We start from the raw sequence: 21940 nt of genomic DNA, 5'->3' as shown, positions 1-21940 counted from the left end.
CAATGTGTTCTTTTTTCCATTTCCAGGAGTGTATATTTTGTTCGAAGACAGTAACAAGTCACATTCTCAACATCCCAGCGTACAGTATATTGTTTCTTTTCAAAGAGTCGTTTCTTTCTTTATACTATCTCTAACTTCTTACCATATTATTACATCATATAAATACGTGAACGAGAATTTTAGCGACTTTTGGTGTCAAATTTCCAACACTTTACTGATACTTTGTATGTCCTGTAGCTCCTAAACGCTTGTCCCTTGCCCCTAAGATTTCACAGTTTTTCTACTTGTAACGTAAGTTTCCAGAAAATATATGGGTTTCCGGCAAACCTGTATCAAAGGAGAGATGGTTTACTTGTCAATAATACATAAATTTATTCCATTTGGAAAAATAACGCTCAGCTTCTGCAACAGCCACACGTTCTGTCACATCCTCTTACATCACGACGGTTCTGCATACGTCAGGGTAGCTCGATATCAGCTCTCCTAACTTTGGTGCATCAGACAGTTCCTTATCAACATAAGCTCAGCTGATTACAGAAGGCAAATGCCATGACGAGATGTCACACGAAATAGGTGTTACTCCTCCTTATGGGTCTACAACTCACTTAATTACTTAAAACTAGGTACAAATCCTGTCAGTCATTATATAAATAAAGTGTCACTGTAAGTCTAGTTACAGGATTTGTCAGCCTTCTTTACTGTTTCTGTTCGTTTGTTAGGGAATTTACACACGATGCTTCATCTTTCGCAGATGTTGAAGGTTCCGTAAAGTTGATTGTCGAATAATCCTTTACGCAAACCTCGTTCCAAAAATGTCGCATGCAGCAGCTACGTCCGTGGTCTTAGGTTTCAATACCCAAGGCCTTTTAGCATTTCAGTCACTTCAGTTGAGCAAGTGTTGCCTAGTAGACACAGGGTCCGCCATGTGCCCTTATTACTTGTTCTATGCGTGATGGTATCCACACGCGTAGTATGCGAATTTCGTCCTATGATATAGCCAACCACGCTGCACTCACCTGGGTTCATCCGTGGTGGTTAGCATTGGGTCTCAGCGCGGGCGCAGCCCCGAATCCTCCTGAAACCAGGTAGGTAAGCAGGTAACAGGACCGAATCCTCCCAAACCGACACAATGCGACAGAGCATTGTGTACGCTAATGACCACAGCTGCCTGCGGCCACTTCGCAGTTGGCGGCGACATTGTCTGCGCTAAGGAATGTCGGTTTTGAAAGGTAACACCTTCGGTTTTCAAAAACTGCTGAAAGGTGGTCTAGGGCGATGGACGTGCAACATTAATGGATCCAGAAGTTTTGTTAAAACGATTTCTACTGAGGAGCTGGATGTCGTGGAGTGTCGAGAAGAGCACAACCATGAAGAAATGCCTCATAACAAAATTCTGAGGCAAGAAATCATTTCTGACCTAAAGAGAAAAGCCACAGAAGATATTTGTGACAGACCGCGAAAAATAATTTATCAAAAGTTAACAGGAGAAGACACGGAAGATATAACTACGAGAGATATCAACAATTTTCGTCAATCTATTTACAAAGCTAGGCGCAAAATTCTGCCAAAACTGCCCACGAATGCTGCAGATGTTCATGACGTTATCCACACGCTGAATGTGGAAACCACAGACGAGACAGTGTTTATTAGAAAAAAAAGTGATCATATTTTGTGACTCTGCAAACTTAGATAGAAGAGAATGCACTCTTCCTTCCATCCATTTGTGCTACCTGCTTCAAACGGGAGGATTCGATCCCATCGTTTTTCAGACCCTTGCGGGCTTGGGAGGATTCGGCACTATTTTTCTGACCGCGCCCCGCAGCGCTGCAACGATCGTTTCACGATATCCCACACATTTTCGACTGGCGACAAGTCTGGTGATCCTGCAGGCCAGGGCAAAAGACTGACGTCCTATGACGCCAAGAAGGCACGTGTTTGTGCACCAACACGTTGTGGTGCATTGCCTTGCTGAAAAATGGCGTCTTGGGCGTCGTACAGGAAAGATAGGGCTACGGGTCACAAGACGTCATTCACCCAGGTCACACTGGTCACAGTGACCTGGACAGGCATCAACTGTGATTTGTGGCTGTACTCAATAGCACCCCACACCACTAGGTTTCGAGTTGGTGCTGTATATCTTGCACTGTATGTCTTGGGTGATGCCGCACCCCCTGTCTGCGGCGAACTAAAATGCGCCCATCATTTTCAATCAAACAGAACACGGATTCGTCCGAAAATACTGTCTGATGCCATTCCTGTCCTCAGTGATGTATGGAACGACATCATTGCCTTGTAGCATCTTTCTGCACATTCGTCGAAGGCAGGCGGAGAAATGGACGACGCGCTCGTAACACATGCCGTAATAAACGGCGACGGACTGTCACCCCTGATAGTGTACAATGTGTTACACTGTTCCAATGATCCAGAGCCGAGGAGGACGCAGATCTGTCCTGCAATGACATTCGGATGAGGTGTCTATCTTCTCGGGGGTGGTCTGGGTGGTGCGATCTTACCCATCTCGTCGAGTTATACGGCTTTCGGTGAACCATTCTGCACATACCCGCTGCATTGCCGAAACACCTGGTCTTACACAAGCAGCAATTTCGCGGATGGATGCATCACATTCTCTCACGCCAATAGTGCGCCCGCTTTGAAACTCACTGATCTGACGTTACGGATCGCGCATACGTCTGCGAGGCATCCTGCACATCTGCTCAAGTCACACTTATCCATTATCTTCGATTTATAGCTACAACGAGAGTCACAGGCACTTTCTACAGGTGAGTGGTGTTGCGCCGCGATATCGATGTTGACCTTGAACCGGTGGACCGACGTGGTTCAAATGCTAATCTTTTCTGCAGAACATAGCTAATGTACACGTACTGTGAATATGAACGTCCTATCTCTAGTCGTTCAAGGTGTTCCATTTTTTCTGGATATGAGTACACCTTACATTTAAAGACACTGCGTTCGTTACATCTTCCACTCGTAACAGTTATGTTTGTCAGTGCCCTAAGAAAGTCTCTGAATCTCTGTTTAAGTGCATAGTTGTCTGCTGCACTGTAATTAATTTTCTTCGGTATTAACACTGCGGCATGCTGTGACCAAAAAATTTATAGATGTTGTCAAATGTTTCGAAATGTCCAATTGTTTCTTGATTAGCATATCGAGTGCCTTTAAAAACTAAATTTAAATTGTTACTTGATTAATTGTATATATCAAACTTAGGGATGCTGCGCTTTTCTTGTGGCGACAACATTTGCTCACATGTAGATCTTTCTATGGATGCAATTAACTCCGAGTCCTAAATAAGACTGATCGTTGACAGGACGGTGCTTTAGGAGGAGGAGGAGATTAGTGTTTAACGTCCCGTCGACAACGAGGTCATTAGAGACGGAGCGCAAGCTCGGGTGAGGGAAGGATGGGGAAGGAAATCGGCCGTGCCCTTTCAAAGGAACCATCCCGGCATTTGCCTGAAGCGATTTAGGGAAATCACGGAAAACCTAAATCAGGATGGCCGGAGACGGGATTGAACCGTCGTCCTCCCGAATGCGAGTCCAGTGTGCTAACCACTGCGCCACCTCGCTCGGTGACGGTGCTTTAACTAGGGCATCTGGTATTCAGGGCAAACTTTGCCTTTACTCCCCCGCTCCCTCCCGCCCCCTGTCCCCTACCAGCGACATTCCTTTTTTTTTAATTTTTCATAAATAATAAGTTCTCATCGTCGCTTAGTCCGCTTTTTTCCTTTATTGAGAGCAACACGAATATACAATGAAGTATAAGATATACACTTCAATAATTCTTTTTTATAATATGCAATTCAGAACACGCAAAAACACGAAGTCGAAAGTCGCATTGCTTGTAACAACATCGCGATTCGTTTTTCTTTGCCCATCAAAGTAAAGCCGTAGCAAACATAATAACAAATGCAAAATAAACTCTTCACAATTTCGTTCCGTTGGATTACTTGGCGTAATGAGATGGCTCCATCTAGTAGGCGAAGACAAAATACAAGCGTGTACATACCAGGGAAAGGGGGATCCTTAGGAACTGTTGCTCAACACAGTCCACTCCTAGTGGTTCCCTTCATACATCTTTACCTCCTCCCCAACGCCAACGCCCTTCATAAAACTAGGCCCCTTGTTCTTGGGGTTCTGGGTTATTTGTCCCAGACGGCACAGCCACGTTACGCCCTACTGTTACCGAAAAATACCGGTGATTATTTCCCGCGTGTCCTCCAAGAATAAACAACAGATCGCTAAGAGGCGAAATTCTCAACAATAGAGGGGTCCCTGCAGTGGCCCATGACGTTGCGTAGCAACAGTCGGAGTCGAGACAACTAGCAAGCAACATGAATGTGTCTGTCCCCAGCCAGCAAAATCTTAAGAAAACCGTGAAATGCGAGAAGTAGCACGGAGCAACGACAGGAGTCGGAAGGTAAGCAATCAACAAATCTCTGAGTTGTGCCAATCCTTGGCACCCATAACACAGGTGCCAAATCGACTGTACTTTTCTTCGGAAGAACAACATAAATGCGTTATGAATATGGAGGTCATCAACATTTCAACTAAAATCATAGTAATTTGATTTAGCAAAAGCAGTCATCCAGTCTGTTTATCACGGCTAGTGTGAAGAAGTCCGTGTAGGAGAAGCCTGAATTTCATGAATCTGGTAATTACAAGAAAAATCGGAATTCCACAAATTATTCATTCTTATCCCATGCTTCTGTACGAAGCACACTACTACATTCGCTCTTGCAGATAAAGTTGGACAAATGACAATATCGCCGTAGCGTCTTCAGATCACGTTTTCCATGCTTATATTGTGAAAAATATACTTTTTGCAGTCACTGTAAATAGATTTTAAGCATTAAGCTTTTTTTTTGTCAAGAACCTGATTCCCAGTTTAAACCACAGGTATCTTAAAAAGTTTGGACTTTTACAAAATAAGTTGGATAAGCCTTATCGCCCTTGTGCCAGAGCAGTCCATATACTCAGTCCCAGTATAGTGCTACCATATTTACCTAGCACTATATCTGTATGTCTGAGTCTTTAACGTTATGTTGGGAGTAGTCACGAAACAAGTTTTTAAATACTACCTCTGTAGCATATGGTGGCAAAATATTTATAGATGCAGTCAACTATTTCGGAATACAGAGATGGTTTATGATTAGCCTGTAAGACTACGAAATAAATTTAATAAATGATGACTAACTGAAAACGTCAGCTGCCGACAGGTGTTGTTGATATACCTCGATGTGGACAGCTGAAAATGTGTGCCCCGACCGGGACTCGAACCCGGGATCTCCTGCTTACATGGCAGACGCTCTATCCATCTGAGCCACCGAGGACACAGATGAATAGCGCGACTGCAGGGCTTTATTCCTTGCACGCTTCCCGTGAGACTCACATTCCCAACTGTCCACAATTCTACATATGTATTGTACCTTATAGACGTTTGCCCAACCACTCATTACTCGCGCACGCTTTGGCGATTCCCGTAAGTGTTCGGGCAACCTGTGCGCATTCGTACAGACGAAGGTCAATGGCTGGGTAGCCTTTAACTATATATACGAAGACAGTAACTTGTTCTCGAAAGAACAGTTACTGTTGATGACCGTGCAGCTTTTCCCTGTAATAAATGATGACTAACTGAAACCCTCAGCTGCCGACAGGTGTTGTTGTTATACCTCGATGTGGATTCTTACGGGAATCGCCAAAGCGTGCGCGAGTAATGAATGAATGGGCAAATGTCTATAAGGTAAAATTACATATGTAGAATTGTGGACAGTTGGGAATGTGAGTCTCACGGGAAGCGTGCAAGGGATGTCCCTGCAGTCGCGCTATTCATCTGTGTCCTCGGTGGCTCAGATGGATAGAGCGTCTGCCATGTAAGCAGGAGATCCCGGGTTCGAGTCCCGGTCGGGGCACACATTTTCAGCTGTCCACATCGAGATATATCAACAACACCTGTCGGCAGCTGAAGTTTTCAGTTAGTCATCATTTATTCCAGGGAAAAGCTGCACGGTCATCAAGAGTAACTGTTCTTTCGAGAACAAGTTACTGTCTTCGTATACATAAATTTAAATTGTGACTTGATTTTTTTTTCCATACTGGTGAATACGCCGCTGATGATGACATACTCTCAGCCATATGCTTGGTCGCAGCATCCAGGCAATTTCGTTCTATAAATATTCAATTAGTTTATCACGGAGTCCTACTACATATTTATCTTTGACCCGAGTAAGGAAGTAAATACTCCGCATATCTTTACCTTTTAAGTATTTCCGAAATCATGTTTGAGCTTTTCAATGCAGATTTCATTTGACTGCTCGGTTTTCCTAATTTTTTCTTTCCATTTTAATTTTTCCTTTTGTCTTTGTGTCCTGTGAATCGCTAGTAGTCGGGAGCCCCAGGTTATTACGCCCCTGCCATGCATAATAGGAGTTCAGTAATGAATTGATCTGGCAACAATGATTATGAACTGCAAATGTGGGTACTCTTCTAAGAAAATTTAAAGATAAACATCTACATCTCTACTCCGCAAGACATCTTACGGCGTGTAACGGGAGCATTTCTGGTGCCACAATCTTTTACTTCCTTTGCTGTTCCTTTCACGAACGGCGCGTGGGAAAAAGGACTGTCGGAAAGATTCGCATGACATGTGTCATTTCTCTCATTCTTTTCCGCGTGAGTATTTCGCGAGAGGTGTCTGGGAGTAAGTAATATCTTGCTCGGCTCTTCTTGGAATCCAGGTCTCGAAATATCAACCGTATAAACCTCTGTGTGACGCACAACACCTCTCTTCTTGGGTTGGGTTGTTTGGGGGAAGAGACCAAACAGCGAGGTCATCGGTCTCATTGGATTGGGGAAGGAAGTCGACCGTGCTCTTTCAAAGGAACCATCCCGGCATTTGTCTGGAGCTATTTAGGGAAATCACGGAAAACCTAAATCAGGATGTCTGGACGCGGGATTGAACCGTCGTCCTCCTGAATGCGAGTCCAGTGTGCCAACCACTGCGCCACCTCGCTCGGTACCTCTCTTGTGGTGGCTGCCATGAGTTTATTGAGCATCTCCGTAATGCTCTCGCGCCGACTAAGTGATCCCGAGACAAAACGAGACGCTGTTCTTTGGCTCTTATCGACCTCTTTTATTAATCCTACTGAATAGGCGTCCCACACTGATGAATTTATTTATAAATCGGTGGAATGGGTGTTTTGCAAGCCACTTCTTTCGTGGACATACTACAATTCCTATATTCTCTTAGTGAATCTCAACGTAGCATCTGCTTTCCCTATTAGTTGTTTTATGTGGTCATTCCACTTCAGGTCGCCCCGGATGGTTATTCCTCGATAATTTACTGTGCTTACTGTTTCGAGTAATTTGTCACCAGCAGTGTAATCGAACAGTAGTAAATGCCTTCCGTAATTGATGCGTAAAAACAAAACAGTTCATAATATCGGGTTTCAGACGTTGTATTACTGTACAGAGTCAGTACGTAATACATAAATTCACAAGCAACGATATGGTCGCGGATTGAAACAGTGATTCAGGAAGTGTCAACTAACTGTCTCTTCTTTGTTTGTGTAATACATGCCATTTAAAAGATAATCCTGTAATGTGACTGCTACAACATGGTACATGAGGCCCTCTGGCGGATAAGTTACTTCGACTTCTCGCTATGCTGCATTCTGACAGAGGTCACCGATTACTTACTTTAGTCTTTTTATCCTTTTGGCTTCTTTCCCTACGTATTCTGTCAACTTTATACTATTTTTATTAGCTCCATAAACTTGTTCTTGTGTACGTTATTAGTTTAATCTAAAATGACCACATGAGCGTCTCAGAATCACCAGTTATCGTTTAACCACTTCCTTTCAACAATTTTAAATTTAACTTTATTCGTGTTTGTAATTATTACATTTAATCACTGTAATAATTTACACATTTGGGAGCCCATTACAGACTTAACATATTGTACTCTTCATGTATTGCATTCTGTACAATTTTATAACTGAGGTTTATGTGTTGAATTACAGTAGCGACATCTAACGAGCTTATGGCACTAACACATGTTGTGGCTACTGTACTGCACTTCGTTATGAAGAATAGCGCTATTGACATTATGACTCCGCCGGCAATATGTGCAACGATGCTGTGCTGATTTTGTGTGTATTTTGAGACAATGCCACTATGGCTTTATTATATTAGGACATGTTATAAAGCAGGTATGCCTCGTCATATTTTAAGCGCATGTCTCCACATCCATGAAAGTGATGATTTTCCGTTATGGCATACTTTATTGTTTTAAGATTTAATCTTTCCGCTTGTTGTTTTTCATTTCTCATGTTTCGTTGCAAAGCTGAAGATGGTCACTGCTGAGCGAAACCCCCAGTCTAAGGACCAAAAGTTTTGTGATCACTCCAGTGTACTATAGATGCCAGTTAAAAATGGTTCCCATTTATAAAACTGAGATCAGGAGGTTTAGTAGCACATGTTGCGATCAGGGGGAGTTACAACCACAGCCACGGCAGGGCAATGTCCTGAACTACTACTGTGCCCTTGAGTAATTGAATTTATACAATTTTAAATTGTGTTAGCGAACTCGTACTCATCAACTCGGATGTATTCAATAAAAATCATGGTGGTGAAGAATAAAGGAGGCAAAAAATAACGTGTAGTTGCCACTAATCGAACAGTTTTCGGACATTTCGGTTATAATCAGCGATTTAACCTAATATAATTCACGCCAAAGGACAGAGTTCGTCAATGCTTTTAATTGTAAAATGAAAAAGTTTCAAAAATTCCCTTGCCCTAAGTGGTAATGGTAAAATGTACAGAGCGACGAATGCAGTCACATTCTTGAAGAAAACCTCAAATTCAACACTGATATAGAACCTTATGTAAACAAACTAACTTTCAATTAAAAACTAAAAAAAAACCACTGCGTGTAACATTAGGAAAGTTGCCAATGAACCACGGCACCACACAAATGCCATGGCATACAATCGACATAAATGGATAACAGGGCGACGTGGCCCAACAATGGACAACGAAGAAGAATGCACACATGTGCTCTACTAACAATTAGCTAAACAACGACGTGATAAGATACAAACTGCTGAAGTATGGCGAGTGATGTAAAACATGAGTTGCTTCCCAGTGTTGGTAGCACATCTGAGACAGTACAGGAAGCCTAGTCTGTTGGGCCAGTCGCCTGTTTTCTTTCCCTAATTCGGTTCGGCGCAGTGGGCGGATATGTTGATCGTTGGGAGCTCCAACGTTTGTAGGGTAATGGAGCCCTTCCAGGAAATAGTAAGCAGGTCGCGAAAGAAGGCCAGTGTGCACTCTGAGTCGACCCATTCTTCAGTACTTGATTGTTCATCAGTCTGGGAGAGCTGTCAGGTTGGATTAATATAAGAGATACGGAAGATCCAATGAAGGACGGCGCCTTTCGTCACGGGATCGTTTCGTAAGCACGTGAGTGTTACGGAGCTGCTCAAGGATCTCAAGTGGCAGACTCTACATGGAGAGGTGTTGTGCATCAAGGAGAGATTTATTGCTCAAGTTCCCAGACCGTACGTTTGATGAAGTGTCGAACCACAATTACCTAGATACGTATCGCGAAATGACCGCGACGAGGAAATCACATAAATCACAGCTTATACAAAAGATTTTCGACAGTCGTCCTTCCCACGAACCATTCACGACTAGAACAGGGGAGAGGTGAAGCGACAGTGGTACCAGAAGTACCTCTGCCACACTCCGTACGGTGACTTGCAAAGTTTAGATGTTGAGGCAGATGCTCGATACCGGTATTTCATCTTACTTATTTCGTACATCTTTTAGTCGAAGCTTTTTCATCACCACGACTTCTACGTACTAAGATTTTACTTCACGATGTCGCCGGCCGGGGTGGTCGAGCGGTTCTAGGCGCTAGAGTCTGGAACCGCGCGGCCGCTACGGTCGCAGGTTCGAATCCTGCCTCGGGAATGTGTGTGTGATGTCCTTAGGTTAGTTAGGTTTAAGTAGTTCTAATTTCTAGGGGACTGATGACCTCATAAGTTAAAGTCCCATTGTGCTCAGAGCCATTTCTCACGATGTCGTACTGTTTATGAGTTTAGCAACTGATTTTCCTGGTAAAGAACCTCAATAGTTGTAGGATAGAGAACGAAGAAAACAAGTGCTCATTATGAAATTTAGTCTACAATAAACAAGACTGGGCGTTAGAACAGGAAAGAACGAACGGTAGGTGCTGCCATCAATTACGGTGGCAGTAACGCGGCTGATTTGGGGTCTGACGTAAGAAATGGGCGAGAAAGGCGTGAGCGAGGAGTGTGTTCCTGGAGTGCCGTGGCGGCGTGCCGGCTCACACGTAGACTCTGGAACCCCAGCAGACTCCAGCTCCCAAAGTGAAGGTCACCGCAAAGACATCGCCCTCCTAGCTGCTACACTGGGCCGTTACGATATAACATATCAGACGCTGTCACTTAAGACAGACAAACTGTGAACGAAAGCGAAGTTAAGTGAACAGCTTAACGCACAAGTGTCCAACAGCTGATCGTTGCCTTTACAGTACTTGTCGGTAACGTAGAAAGTTTCGTGTAACTGACAAATATTGGTGCTCGTTTTCTTCAGATCTGATAAAACGTTGTCTTAACAAAAGAAGTATGCAGCATGCATTAAATGAAACGAAGTATGCAGCATGCATGAACGCTATATGACACTACGAACGCAACTTCTTCATTATAAACCACGGAGCCTATGAACGTTCAAGGTACAATAATTGAAGATAGCAGGCCGCAGTGGCCGAGCGGTTCTAGGCGCTACAGTCTGGAACCGCGCAACCGCTACGGTCGCAGGTTCGAATCCTGCCTCGGGCATGGACGTGTGTGATGTCCTTAGGTTAGTTAGGTTTAAGTAGTTCTAAGTTCTAGGGGACTAATGACCTCAGATGTTAAGTCCCATAGTGCTCAGAGCCATTTGAACCAATTGAAGATATGCGCGGGAAAACGGGCTAACCCTCAAATGTAAAAAGTTAAAGATGTGTTGTCATCTGTTGCTGGGTACTTATACAACTAAGGAGTGAGACCAATGTCAATTTCGATAGTTCCCGTACACAGCAACAGATGGCAACACTTATCTCCAAGCTTTTACATTTGAGGGTTAGCCCGTTTTTTCATAAAAGGGCTCTGAGCACTATGGGACTTAACATCTATGGTCATCAGTCCCCTAGAACTTAGAACTACTTAAACCTAACTAACCTAAGGACATCACACAACACCCAGTCATCACGAGGCAGAGAAAATCCCTGACCCCGCCGGGAATCGAACCCGGGAACCCGGGCGTGGGAAGCGAGAACGCTATCGCACGACCACGAGCTGCGGACCCCCGTGTTTTCGCGGATGTCTTCAGTTCTGTAGTGCAACACACACACATTCATTTTTATCAATTTGCGACAAATGTCAAGCATGTAAAAGATCTACGAAGGTTTATGAGTGGTAAAGATCTCGACATGCTGAAGGTAGGGGCTTTGCTGTTGTTTGATTGCTCTCAAAGTGTCCGAGTATAATTTTACACGCAGATGGCAAAGTTAACAGCCACTTCCTATAGTACCGTTTGTGCTTGCAGAGCACTATCGCCTCGGTACTTTAGTTCCAGAGGCCAGTAAGATTTTGATGTAATTCACGTGAATATTACAATGGGGATAGACAGAACAAGGCGATCAGTTAATTAATAACCTCTGGAAAGTGACTGTGATAACTACGTGAATTGCAGCCTTCACGTTTTCCACGGCGCCCCATCCCCTCCTGCCCCACCCCGAGCAAGTTGTGATCAGCAACGGCCTCAGTTTTGTTTTTTGTTTGTGCCATGTAAAGGCTAGTGTGATTTGTCACAAGTTTCCGCCCTGACATGTTGGTACCTGTATGACGTTTCAGGTAAAGCACCGATGATATTGTAGGGGAAATCTGGATCTGCAATAAATCACGCATTTTTGCGATTCACGGCTGTCTTTTAAATCTTAATATTAAACGGTCGCTGTGCACACTGGCATCCAGTGAATTCCAGTTTACGTCACAAGGTGCAATATCACCATGTGAATTGATGCGAACGGGACAGAATGATCTGTCTGTGGGGATTGGTTTTCTCATGCCTTGACATTTCCTCCGTTTGTACTTGGCACGCTGCCATTACTGCCATGACATGAGGTGCTAGTGGAAAGGAGATAATCGGACGCAGCGACGGTCTGGCATTCTTGTCAACATGGCTGTAACGAATGGTGCAGCACCGTCCACGCCACGTCTCGAATCTGACGCACTGAAACGGTTGTGTAACCGACTGCGTCAACTGTCCCGTGTAATTCACTACGAGTTGGACGAATGGAATTCACGCCACTACGTCAGCTTCCATTGTCCAGAAATGTAAACGAGCACGCCGTATCAGGTGTGCGGAGTACTAAAGTATCCCCCAGTAATCGTGCTGCGCATATGTTACACGCTACAGAGATAGCCAAACACCGCAAACTGGCAGCTTACACTGCTGAAGGGTATACTTTTTTTTGTGTTCTGCCTTACGGCAAGTTTTGTCACGGGGGAAGCCTCGTCTGAGAGGTCCACCGCAGGAGCGTCTAGGGAAGTGATTCCAGTGGTGGTTTCCCGTTGCCTTCCACTGATGATGATGAAAGGATAATGAGGACAACACAACACCCAGTCCCTGAGCGGAGAAAAGTCTCCGACCCAACCGCGAATCGAACCCGGGCCCTTTGGCGTGACAGACCGCCGCGCTGACCACTCAGCTTGAAGGATATACATCGAGGTGATAAAAGTCAGGGGTTACACATATGCATATGGTAATAGTATCGTTACACAAGGTACAAAAGAGGTGTTATTTGTTCTGGTTCATGTGAAAAGGCATCCGACGTGATATGGTCCCACGACGGAAGTTAACAGATTTTGAACGCAGAATTGAATAGGAGCTAGACTCATGGGACATTCCATTTCGGAAATTGTTAAGGAATTCAATATTCCGAAATCCACAGTGTCAAGAGAGTGCCGAGAACACCAAATTTCAGGCATTATCCTCTCATCGCAGACAACGCAGTGGCTGGTGGCCTTCACTTGACCGAGAGCAGCGGCGTTTGCGTAAGATTGTCAGTGCTGACAGACAGGAAACACTGCGTCAAATAACCACAGAAGTCAATGTGGAGCGTACGGCGAACTTATCCATTAGGACAGTGTGGCGAAATTTGGCTTTACTGGCCTAGGTAGCAGGCGATCGACGCGAGTGCCGTTGCTAACAACACGATATCGGCTACGGCGTCGCTTCTGGGCTCGTGACCATATCGGTTGGATGCTAAGACGATTGGAAAACCGTGCCCTTGTCAAATGAGTCCCGATAACAGTTGGTAGGAGCTGATGGTAGAACTCGAGTGAGGCGCAGACGCCACGAAGCCATGGATCCAAGTTGTCTAGAAGCCACTGTGCAAGCTGGTGGTGGCTCCATAATGGTGTAGGCTGTGTTTATATGGGACTGAGCCGATCATTGACTGGAAATGTTTATGTTCAGCTACTTGGAGACCATATGCAGCCATTCATGGATTTCATTTTTCAAAACAAAGTTGGAATTTTTATGGATAACAATGCGTCATGTCACAGGGCCACAACTGTTCGTGATAGGTTTGAAGAACATTCTGGACATTTCAAGCGAATGATTTGGCTATCCATATCACCCGACATGAACCCCATCGAACATTATGGGACACAAGCGAGAGGTCAGTTCGTGCACAAAATGTTGCACCGGCAACACTTCCGCAATTATGGGCGACTGTAGCGACAGCAGGGCTCAACGTTTCTGCAGGGGACTTCGTCAACTTGTTGAGTCAATGCCATACCGAGTGGCTGCACTACGGCGGGTAAATGGAGGTCCGACACAATGTTTGGAGATACCCCATCACTTTTGTCACTTTAGTGTAGATAAATGCTACGCTGACGGTTAGGCGCTTTTTTTTTAAAAAAAAAATGTGTCTGACTTTAACGCATTACGTGCGATCTGAGCTACAAACAAATCTGCCCGAGGTACTGTCCTTCCCACAGACAACGCCATGCACTATATTTCATCAGGAGCCACGTTTCAGGAGATTTTTTCGAAGAAAGAGGTGTGCCACTACTTCCTTGACCTGCTCGTTCGCCAAAAATGCCTTCCACTGATCATAGCTGAGATACTGGTCATCGACAACTTGTCCGTTATGGTCTTCCAGCAAATGTTGTCGATGCTTTGCGCAATCCTAAACAAAAGGCGTAGAAGAAGATTCCCTAGGAACATAATACGGCTGTCTTCGATACCATTACACGCAGTTTAGATGCACGTGGCAGATTCGCGTTATACTGAATTTGCAAACAAAGAGATCAATATAGTTATGGAACTGTGATCATTTTTGTATTGTCAAGTGCCTAACTTATATTGTAATGTTCATTTCTGTCACTGCATTCTTCTCGCTGCTGCAGTTTCCATGTTCGTAAGTATAGGTTCTTATACCCAGACTGTGACGCTAATCCTCCTTCTAATTTTTTCTTCGTACTTCAGCCACATCTTTTAGCCAGAGGCTTATTAACAAGTGCAAGTCACACTCGTTTCCACCACCAAGGCATCCGCACCATAGCTGCCCGCCTGAGTTACACAAATCAGTGAATTCCGCTAGCACTCGTGCTCCACTATCTGGCAACCTTTGTTTCATCGTGCTGATTCACACGAAATACACTCCTACACGTACAGCTCAGCATTTTTGCAAATACTACAGATAAGCCACAAAGTCAGTCATTTTCTGATGAAAATACTTTTAGATTCTCAAGAGACTTCAGAAAGAAAATAATCAGTCATACATATTTTCTATATACACATAAGAGTGCGTTTAGAAAGAGTTTAAAATTCTGACTTGCAGCTTCGACGATACATCACTTTAGAGATGGTTGGTTGGTTGGTTTGGGAAAGGAGACCAGACAGCGTGGTAATCGGTCTCATCGGATTAGGGAAGGAAGTCGGCCGTGCCCTTTCAGAGGAACCATCCCGGCATTTGCCTGGAGTGATTTAGGGAAATCACGGAAAGCCTAAATCAGGATGGCCGGACGCGGGATTGAACCGTCGTCCTCCCGAATGCGAGTCCAGTGTCTAACCACTCCGCCACCTCGCTCGGTCACTTAAGAGACTTGCGACTCTAATACCGTCTTGTCAAGAAAGACACAAATGGTTGTTGCAACTTATATCACATTATATAGGAGGCAGATTACGCAGTTATTTATATTTCTTTCTCTGACTTGCCTCTTTTCCAATACAGATTAAATATCTTTCACAATTTTTTTTCGTTACAGACAACAAGGGATGACATATGCAACAAGCCCCAATAACATCAGAAACAAATTGGTTTACGAAGAAGCAGAACAGGAACAAATCACGTGGAAAAAATCAGGCACGGGAAGTTATTAAAGTGGAGGTTTAGAAAGTGAACTGAAATTAGAACTAATTCTAGTCTGACAACTGCAATGATATGTATAGTATTGAAAAAGAATGGTTCTCTCATCTGCGAGAACTACACGCAAGAATTACAATTTCATTAACATAATGCTGCCTATTTGCCTAACTGGAGATCATCATTATGGCTTTCGAAGAAGCAGAGCTATAGTTTACTGTAACACTCATTTATACACACAACAGAGAAGGCATTTGATTTTATAGACATATATTACTTTTGTGGACTGGGGGAGTATATTTGCAACTAATTTCGATGTTTCGTCGACTGAACATTAAAATTTAAGTTTTTTAAAATTATTTTTCCTTTCTTAAACTCTTCCACATTTGAAGAGAGATGTGGAGCTTCCAATACTGAGCTTGTAGATACGACTAGGCCAAGACAATGACGAATGTACGAACGTTGTATTGCAGCAAGCGGTTACTGGCCGCGACTGTCCAACACATCATAACGGTGCCACAAACAACGTTAACTCTGGCTGTTCTACCTACTTTCCAGCCATTCCAGTTTGAATTATGGACTTGCAAGCGGAATGCGTGTCAAACCTACTGTAACCTATCTAACAGATAGTAAATCTACGTCCAAAGTCTTCTCTGTAACTGTTTTAGTGTCATTAACGCCAGCCACGCAGCTCAGAGGTGTCACTCGACAGCCTCTTGTGCTTATACACCAGCCACCTCACTGCTTCCTCTCCTCAAGACCTTGTCATGCTAATTCTTTTGGAATTCTGACGTACCACTAGCAGCTTAGGTTCGATAAATGCTGCGAGGGGAACAACTACAGGTTGCAGAGAATCCATTCTCACACTTGCTTCGCATCCATACTGATTAGAATTTGAATTACAAATAACATATTACAGATACCAAATGCTTGCATTCAGCAGCATTTATTCTGCATGTAGTTTCTGAGTTTGGTGATGAAAGCAAGAGTCTGTTTTACTTTGAATTCTTCCAAGCACAGTAACACCATGCAGAAAAATCTTCTCGAATAATTCCAACTCAGACACAAACTATTCATTGCACAGCAACGCGTTATAATGACAATACCTGCTGCCCGTTCTCGAGCCTCACATACGCAACTGTTTAAAAAGTAGTCATATTTAGCAACAAACTCACGATGTATTCACTGTCTTACATAATTTGATGTGAAAACCAGCCACAGTTTGAAATTACATTCGCAGTCACGAACATAACATTCAGAATAAAAAGATCTTATGCAACCCACGAAGTAACCACATTCTTCCACAGAAATGAGCAAAGTATGCAGCCATAAAGTGGTTTGAAGGTGCTAGCAGGGAATGAAAACAGATTTTACAACAAATAGAAATCTTTTCGGCATTTCTGCACATGTGTATTTCTGACTGGACAATTTTGTGAGTGGTTCGGTTACATTTATTACATTTTCTTTTAGATTAAAATTAAAGGAGTAATTATGTAGATGGTCAGAGTTTTCACAGAAAAAAATATCTTACTTGGAAGCCCATTGCAACTTTCCACATCTTAGTGAGTTATTAACAAACTCACAAACTTCTGTGTCAAACAATGTATTTAATAGTCTTCAGCTCGACTTAGGACTGTAAATGATTTTTCAGAGAAGAAACTTTACATTTCCTTTCGTGTGGTGTAAAGTATATATTGTGCTACTAATTATGACTGTTTTTAAGTGGTAAAAGATAATTATTCAACTATGGCTTCGTCTCTACATCTCATTTCACACGAAAAGACAAACTAAATTTGTATCAGTTTCGTACAGTATCGCAACGTTTTGTTGCAACGAGTCCAGCTCCATGCTCATCGGTTGGACAGCGGTTTTTCCTTGTGAGTCAGAGGAACCTGCATAAGAACAAGCAATAGGCTGCAACGGTTGTCACCTGGGAGAAAGCTGGAAGTGAAGCGAGAGACGTCGAAAAGAAGGGTAGGCGATGACATTGCTTCGATTAGACCGTGCACGCCACAGTGAGATCCTTTAACCGTAGTATCCAAGTCAGCAGCAGGCGGCGAAACCACCCCGCGAGGTGACGAGCAAGGTGTAGGCTGCAGCATTTCACAGGACTCAACAAAATGCAAGAGCGGCGAGTCAGCAGCTAGAACACAATGCCGTAAGCCACGGCCCGTGGATTATTGCGAAAGATGCTGGCTGCGGCACATCGCTCTCAAGTGGGACAGTCTGCTCTATGGGTGCGAAGTACTCTCTGCTAGCGACGACTCTTCTCTAAGCAAGAACGCAACTTAATCAGTGGAAGTGACAAAACGAAAATGTAAAGGTGTTGGCTATCCGGAGGTTGATTTCGTTAGGCGAGATAGTATGCTCTTGAATTCATCCGGTCTTGTGCAGCCAATTATAAGGAGACTCAGAATGAAGGTGCAACTAACCATTTTATACATTGACAAATCACTGTCGGAGATGAAACAAATGAAAAATAACAGAAAAATCCTATGATCAACTGAGGACTGGATGCCATATCTTTGGATTTGTAACCTGAAATTTAAACACGTCAACATAAAAAAAAAAAAAAACAATTTAATGGAACTAATAAAAGAATGACAGATTTACATAATACTCCACCGCGCACTACGGTTCCATGTACAGCTGTTAGTCACTCGATTCCTCTTACACTTGCAAATGAAGTGAGGGTAAAACGGCTATCTGTATGCATTCGTGCGAGCCCCGATTTCTCTTATCTTGTCTTCGGAGCCCTTACGCGAGTTGTACGTCGGTGGTAGCAGGATCGTTTTGTAGCCGGAAATGCCGATTCTCTAAACTTTTTCAACAGTTTCGCGAAAAGAAAGTCGTCTTACTTTCAGGGTTCCCATTTCCTGAAGCATGCTTGCCTGTTGATCGAACCTACCGGTAACAAATCCAGTATCACATCCATGTATTGCTTCGATGTCTTCCTTTAATCCCACATGGTGCGCATTCCACACATTCGAGCAATACTCAAGAATGGATCGTACAACTATTCTCTACGTGGTCCCCTTTCTTAGTATTCCCTCAATAAACCAAAATCAATCATTTGCCAAATGTGTTCGTTCCATTTCATGTCGCTTTGTAACGTCACGATAAGGTAATTAACCGATGTGAATGTGCCAAACAGCATACCATTAATACTGTATTCGAACATTACGGAATTGTGTTTCCTAGTCATATGCATTAACTTAAATTTTTTCACATGTAGAGCAAGTAATCATTCATGACATCAAATTGAAACTCTCTCCAAGTCCATCACGTATCCTCAAACAGTCAATCAACGACGGTACTTTCCCGTACACTACAGTCTCATCAGCAAACAGTCGCAGATTGCTGCTCACCCTACCCATTAGTCCGTTTATGTATACAGAGAACTAGAGCGGTCCCGTCATACATTCCTGGGGCATTCCTAACGGTACCTTTCTCTATGATGAACACTCGCCGTCGAGGACAATGTAGTGGATTCTACTACTTAACAAGTCTTCGAGGCACTCATCTACATGGGAACCTATTCCTTACCCTCAGGCCTTCGTCAATCTGCAGTGGGGCACCTTATCAAACGCTTTTCGGAAATCTCCCTGTTTCCCTTCATCTATGGTTCGCAGGATATGGTGTGAGAATGGGACGAAATATTTTTACAGGTGATTCAAGAAAATTGTATAATAGTTGTCAGTATGCGTATTTCGTTCGTAACTCGAATCTTCCGCTAATATGCTCCATGTATGCCATATGGTGTCTCCCAATGTTTACACAACTTCATTGTGTTTTAGTAGCAGAACTACTTAACATACACAAAGGATTATTGGCTTACATTCACAATCTCAAAAAGTTTTGTGTTATGTTCTAAGTCAACGGTTCCTAACCTTTTTAGCTTTGTGAACCACCTTTTTTGTGAAAAAAGGTAAGAGGACCAGTAACTAAATATAAAAGTAAAAAACATAAACACACATTAGACCCCTATGTGCAAACATGACAGCAGACCTAATTCGTAAAACATATTATACAAGACGATTGAAAACTTTTTTCTGTAAAGAAAAGATTTTCATAGATTCACTTAGCTGTTACAGTAACAAGAAAACTCAAAATAGATTGCTCGATTTTAAAATTAACTCAATGAGATGTTTGACACTGTTTGTCATCCTTGAGAGATTCAATATATTGATTAAAACTCGTTAATTTTAGCCGCAAATCATTATCTACATTCAACCTATTCCCGTACTTATTTTTCAAAAAATGTGAAGTTAAAAAGACTCGTTCACATAGATAAGTAGTCAAAACGCCCATCAAGTGTCTCAGTGCAAATCGGCAAAACGCTTTCAGAATCTGCTCACATGATAGTTCAATTGATGTGTCTTCTTCATTTGACGACATTTTCAATTTTTAAGTAATCTTCTTCAAAAGTATTTCTGAGCCATTTCGCTCTCAACTTTTGGAAAGTAATTCCTAAAAGAAACATGAAAAGGTTTAGATACTATTCTAGTAAGTCCGGTTAGTAGATGTCTCATTCTTATGAATAAAGTATACAATGTATAATCACTGTATAAGACAAGTAACTAAAATAAATTAATATTAGTTTTAAAAATCCTAGTGTTTGAAAGATTAACTGTTTTTGATAAACTTACTGTTTGAAGAAAATTAGTGTTTATAGTTAGGGTTATTAAAATTATTTGCATAAAATTTAGGAAAATATATTATTTTACATGAAGTGACTGGAAGTCAAATATTTGAGGTGATATTTTTTTGCTGTTTTATCAATTATGACTACGTTGTGTTCAAAAAAATTATGTAAGACTGGAAATTCGTTGAAGGAATCTTCTCTCACTTTTTGAGGCCACTGCTGGAGTTTCAATAGATTGCTTTTACTTTGTCATGTACAAAACACTTATGAACATCCTTGCCGTACAGAGCTCAGTTATGAACGTTGAGGACACCGAAAATATCCGCCAAATATGCCAACAGTGTCTGTCAGTTGCCGTGTCACATAGTCTATGTTTAAGAAAAAGCTTGACTTGACAATACTTCAACTCTCGACAGTCACTGAACTTTACTGTGAAGTAGAATCTGTGTGTGTTCACTACCTATTTCATTACGCTAAACACGTCTCGAGTCTTTAGGCCTTGCTTTAATAAAGTTGATTTTTACTGCACCATCAAAAGTTTTTTTGACATTCGTCCAAGGTCCTCTCTAAGTATGCTGCTATGTCCACTGAACCATGGGGAGCAACTGACCTAGCTTTGTTGACTAAGCCAATATGAACAGCAGAGATACCACGCGCACCATTAAATGTCAAATTTACCTACTTCGAGCAATCTACCTAATTTTCCTCATAATTTTGTCAGAAGTTCGCTAGTTGTTTTTGTCAGCAAAGCCTGGCAAAACAACAGTTCTTGAACATTGTGATTCAACTCAAAACGGTCAAATCCAATAAATTAGCCCGGCCAGCAACGTCTGTACTCTCATCAAGTTTCAGCCAAAAATATTCGCTTTGTTTCAAAGCAGGAATGACAGCTTCTTCTTCTTCTTCTTCTTCATCTTCATCATTTAAGACTGATTATGCCTTTCAGCGTTCAGTCTGGAGCGTAGCCCCCTTATAAAATTCCTCCATGATCCCCTATTCAGTGCTAACATTAGTGCCTCTTCTGATGTTAAACCTATTACTTCAAAATCATTCTCAACCGAATCCAGGTACCTTCTCCTTGGTCTGCCCCGACTCCTCCTACCCTCTACTGCTGAACCCATGAGTCTCTTGGGTAACCTTGCTTCTCCCATGCGTGTAACATGACCCCACCATCTAAGCCTGTTCGCCCTGACTGCTACATCTACAAAGTTCATTCCCAGTTTTTCTTTGATTTCCTCATTGTGGACACCATCCTGCCATTGTTCCCATCTACTAGTACCTGCAATCATCCTAGCTACTTTCATATCTGTAACCTCAACCTTGTTGATAAGGTAACCTGAATCCACCCAGCTTTCGCTCCCATACAACAAAGTTGGTCGAAAGATTGAACGGTGCACAGATAACTTAGTCTTGGTACTGACTTCCTTCTTGCAGAAGAGAGTAGACCGTAGCTGAGTGCTCATTGCATTAGCTTTGCTACACCTCGCTTCCAGTTCTTTCACTACGTTGCCATCCTGTGAGAAAATGCATCCTAAGTACTTGAAACCGTCCACCTGTTCTAACTTTGTTCCTCCTATTTGGCACTCAATCCGTTTATATTTCTTTCCCACTGACATTACTTTCGTTTTGGAGATGCTAATCTTCATACCATAGCCCTTACATTTCTGATCTAGCTCTGAAATATTACTTTGCAAACTTTCAATCGAATCTGCCATCACAACTAAGTCATCCGCATATGCAAGACTGCTTATTTTGTGTTCACATATCTTAATCTCACCCAGCCAGTCTATTGTTTTCAACATATGATCCATAAATAATATGAACAACAGTGGA

The 21940-nt window shown here is 42.7% G+C and overlaps 1 protein-coding gene and 2 non-coding genes across 4 annotated transcripts in view; 1 reads left to right on the top strand and 2 right to left on the bottom strand.

Annotated features, from left to right (window-relative positions):
* Positions 1-21940, bottom strand: part of LOC126190969 (3-hydroxy-3-methylglutaryl-coenzyme A reductase) — a 431919-nt gene that overhangs the window by 285877 nt on the left and 124102 nt on the right. The gene's annotated exons all lie outside the window — the stretch shown is intronic.
* Positions 5277-5350, bottom strand: Trnat-ugu (transfer RNA threonine (anticodon UGU)). The gene has a single exon. It is a non-coding gene; the product is annotated as a tRNA-Thr (tRNA).
* On the top strand, positions 5856-5929 carry Trnat-ugu (transfer RNA threonine (anticodon UGU)). Its single transcript has one exon. It is a non-coding gene; the product is annotated as a tRNA-Thr (tRNA).

Source organism: Schistocerca cancellata, chromosome 6 (assembly GCF_023864275.1).
Source record: "Schistocerca cancellata isolate TAMUIC-IGC-003103 chromosome 6, iqSchCanc2.1, whole genome shotgun sequence".
NCBI lineage: Eukaryota > Metazoa > Arthropoda > Insecta > Orthoptera > Acrididae > Schistocerca > Schistocerca cancellata.
This window is presented reverse-complemented; position numbering and strand designations above follow the sequence as displayed.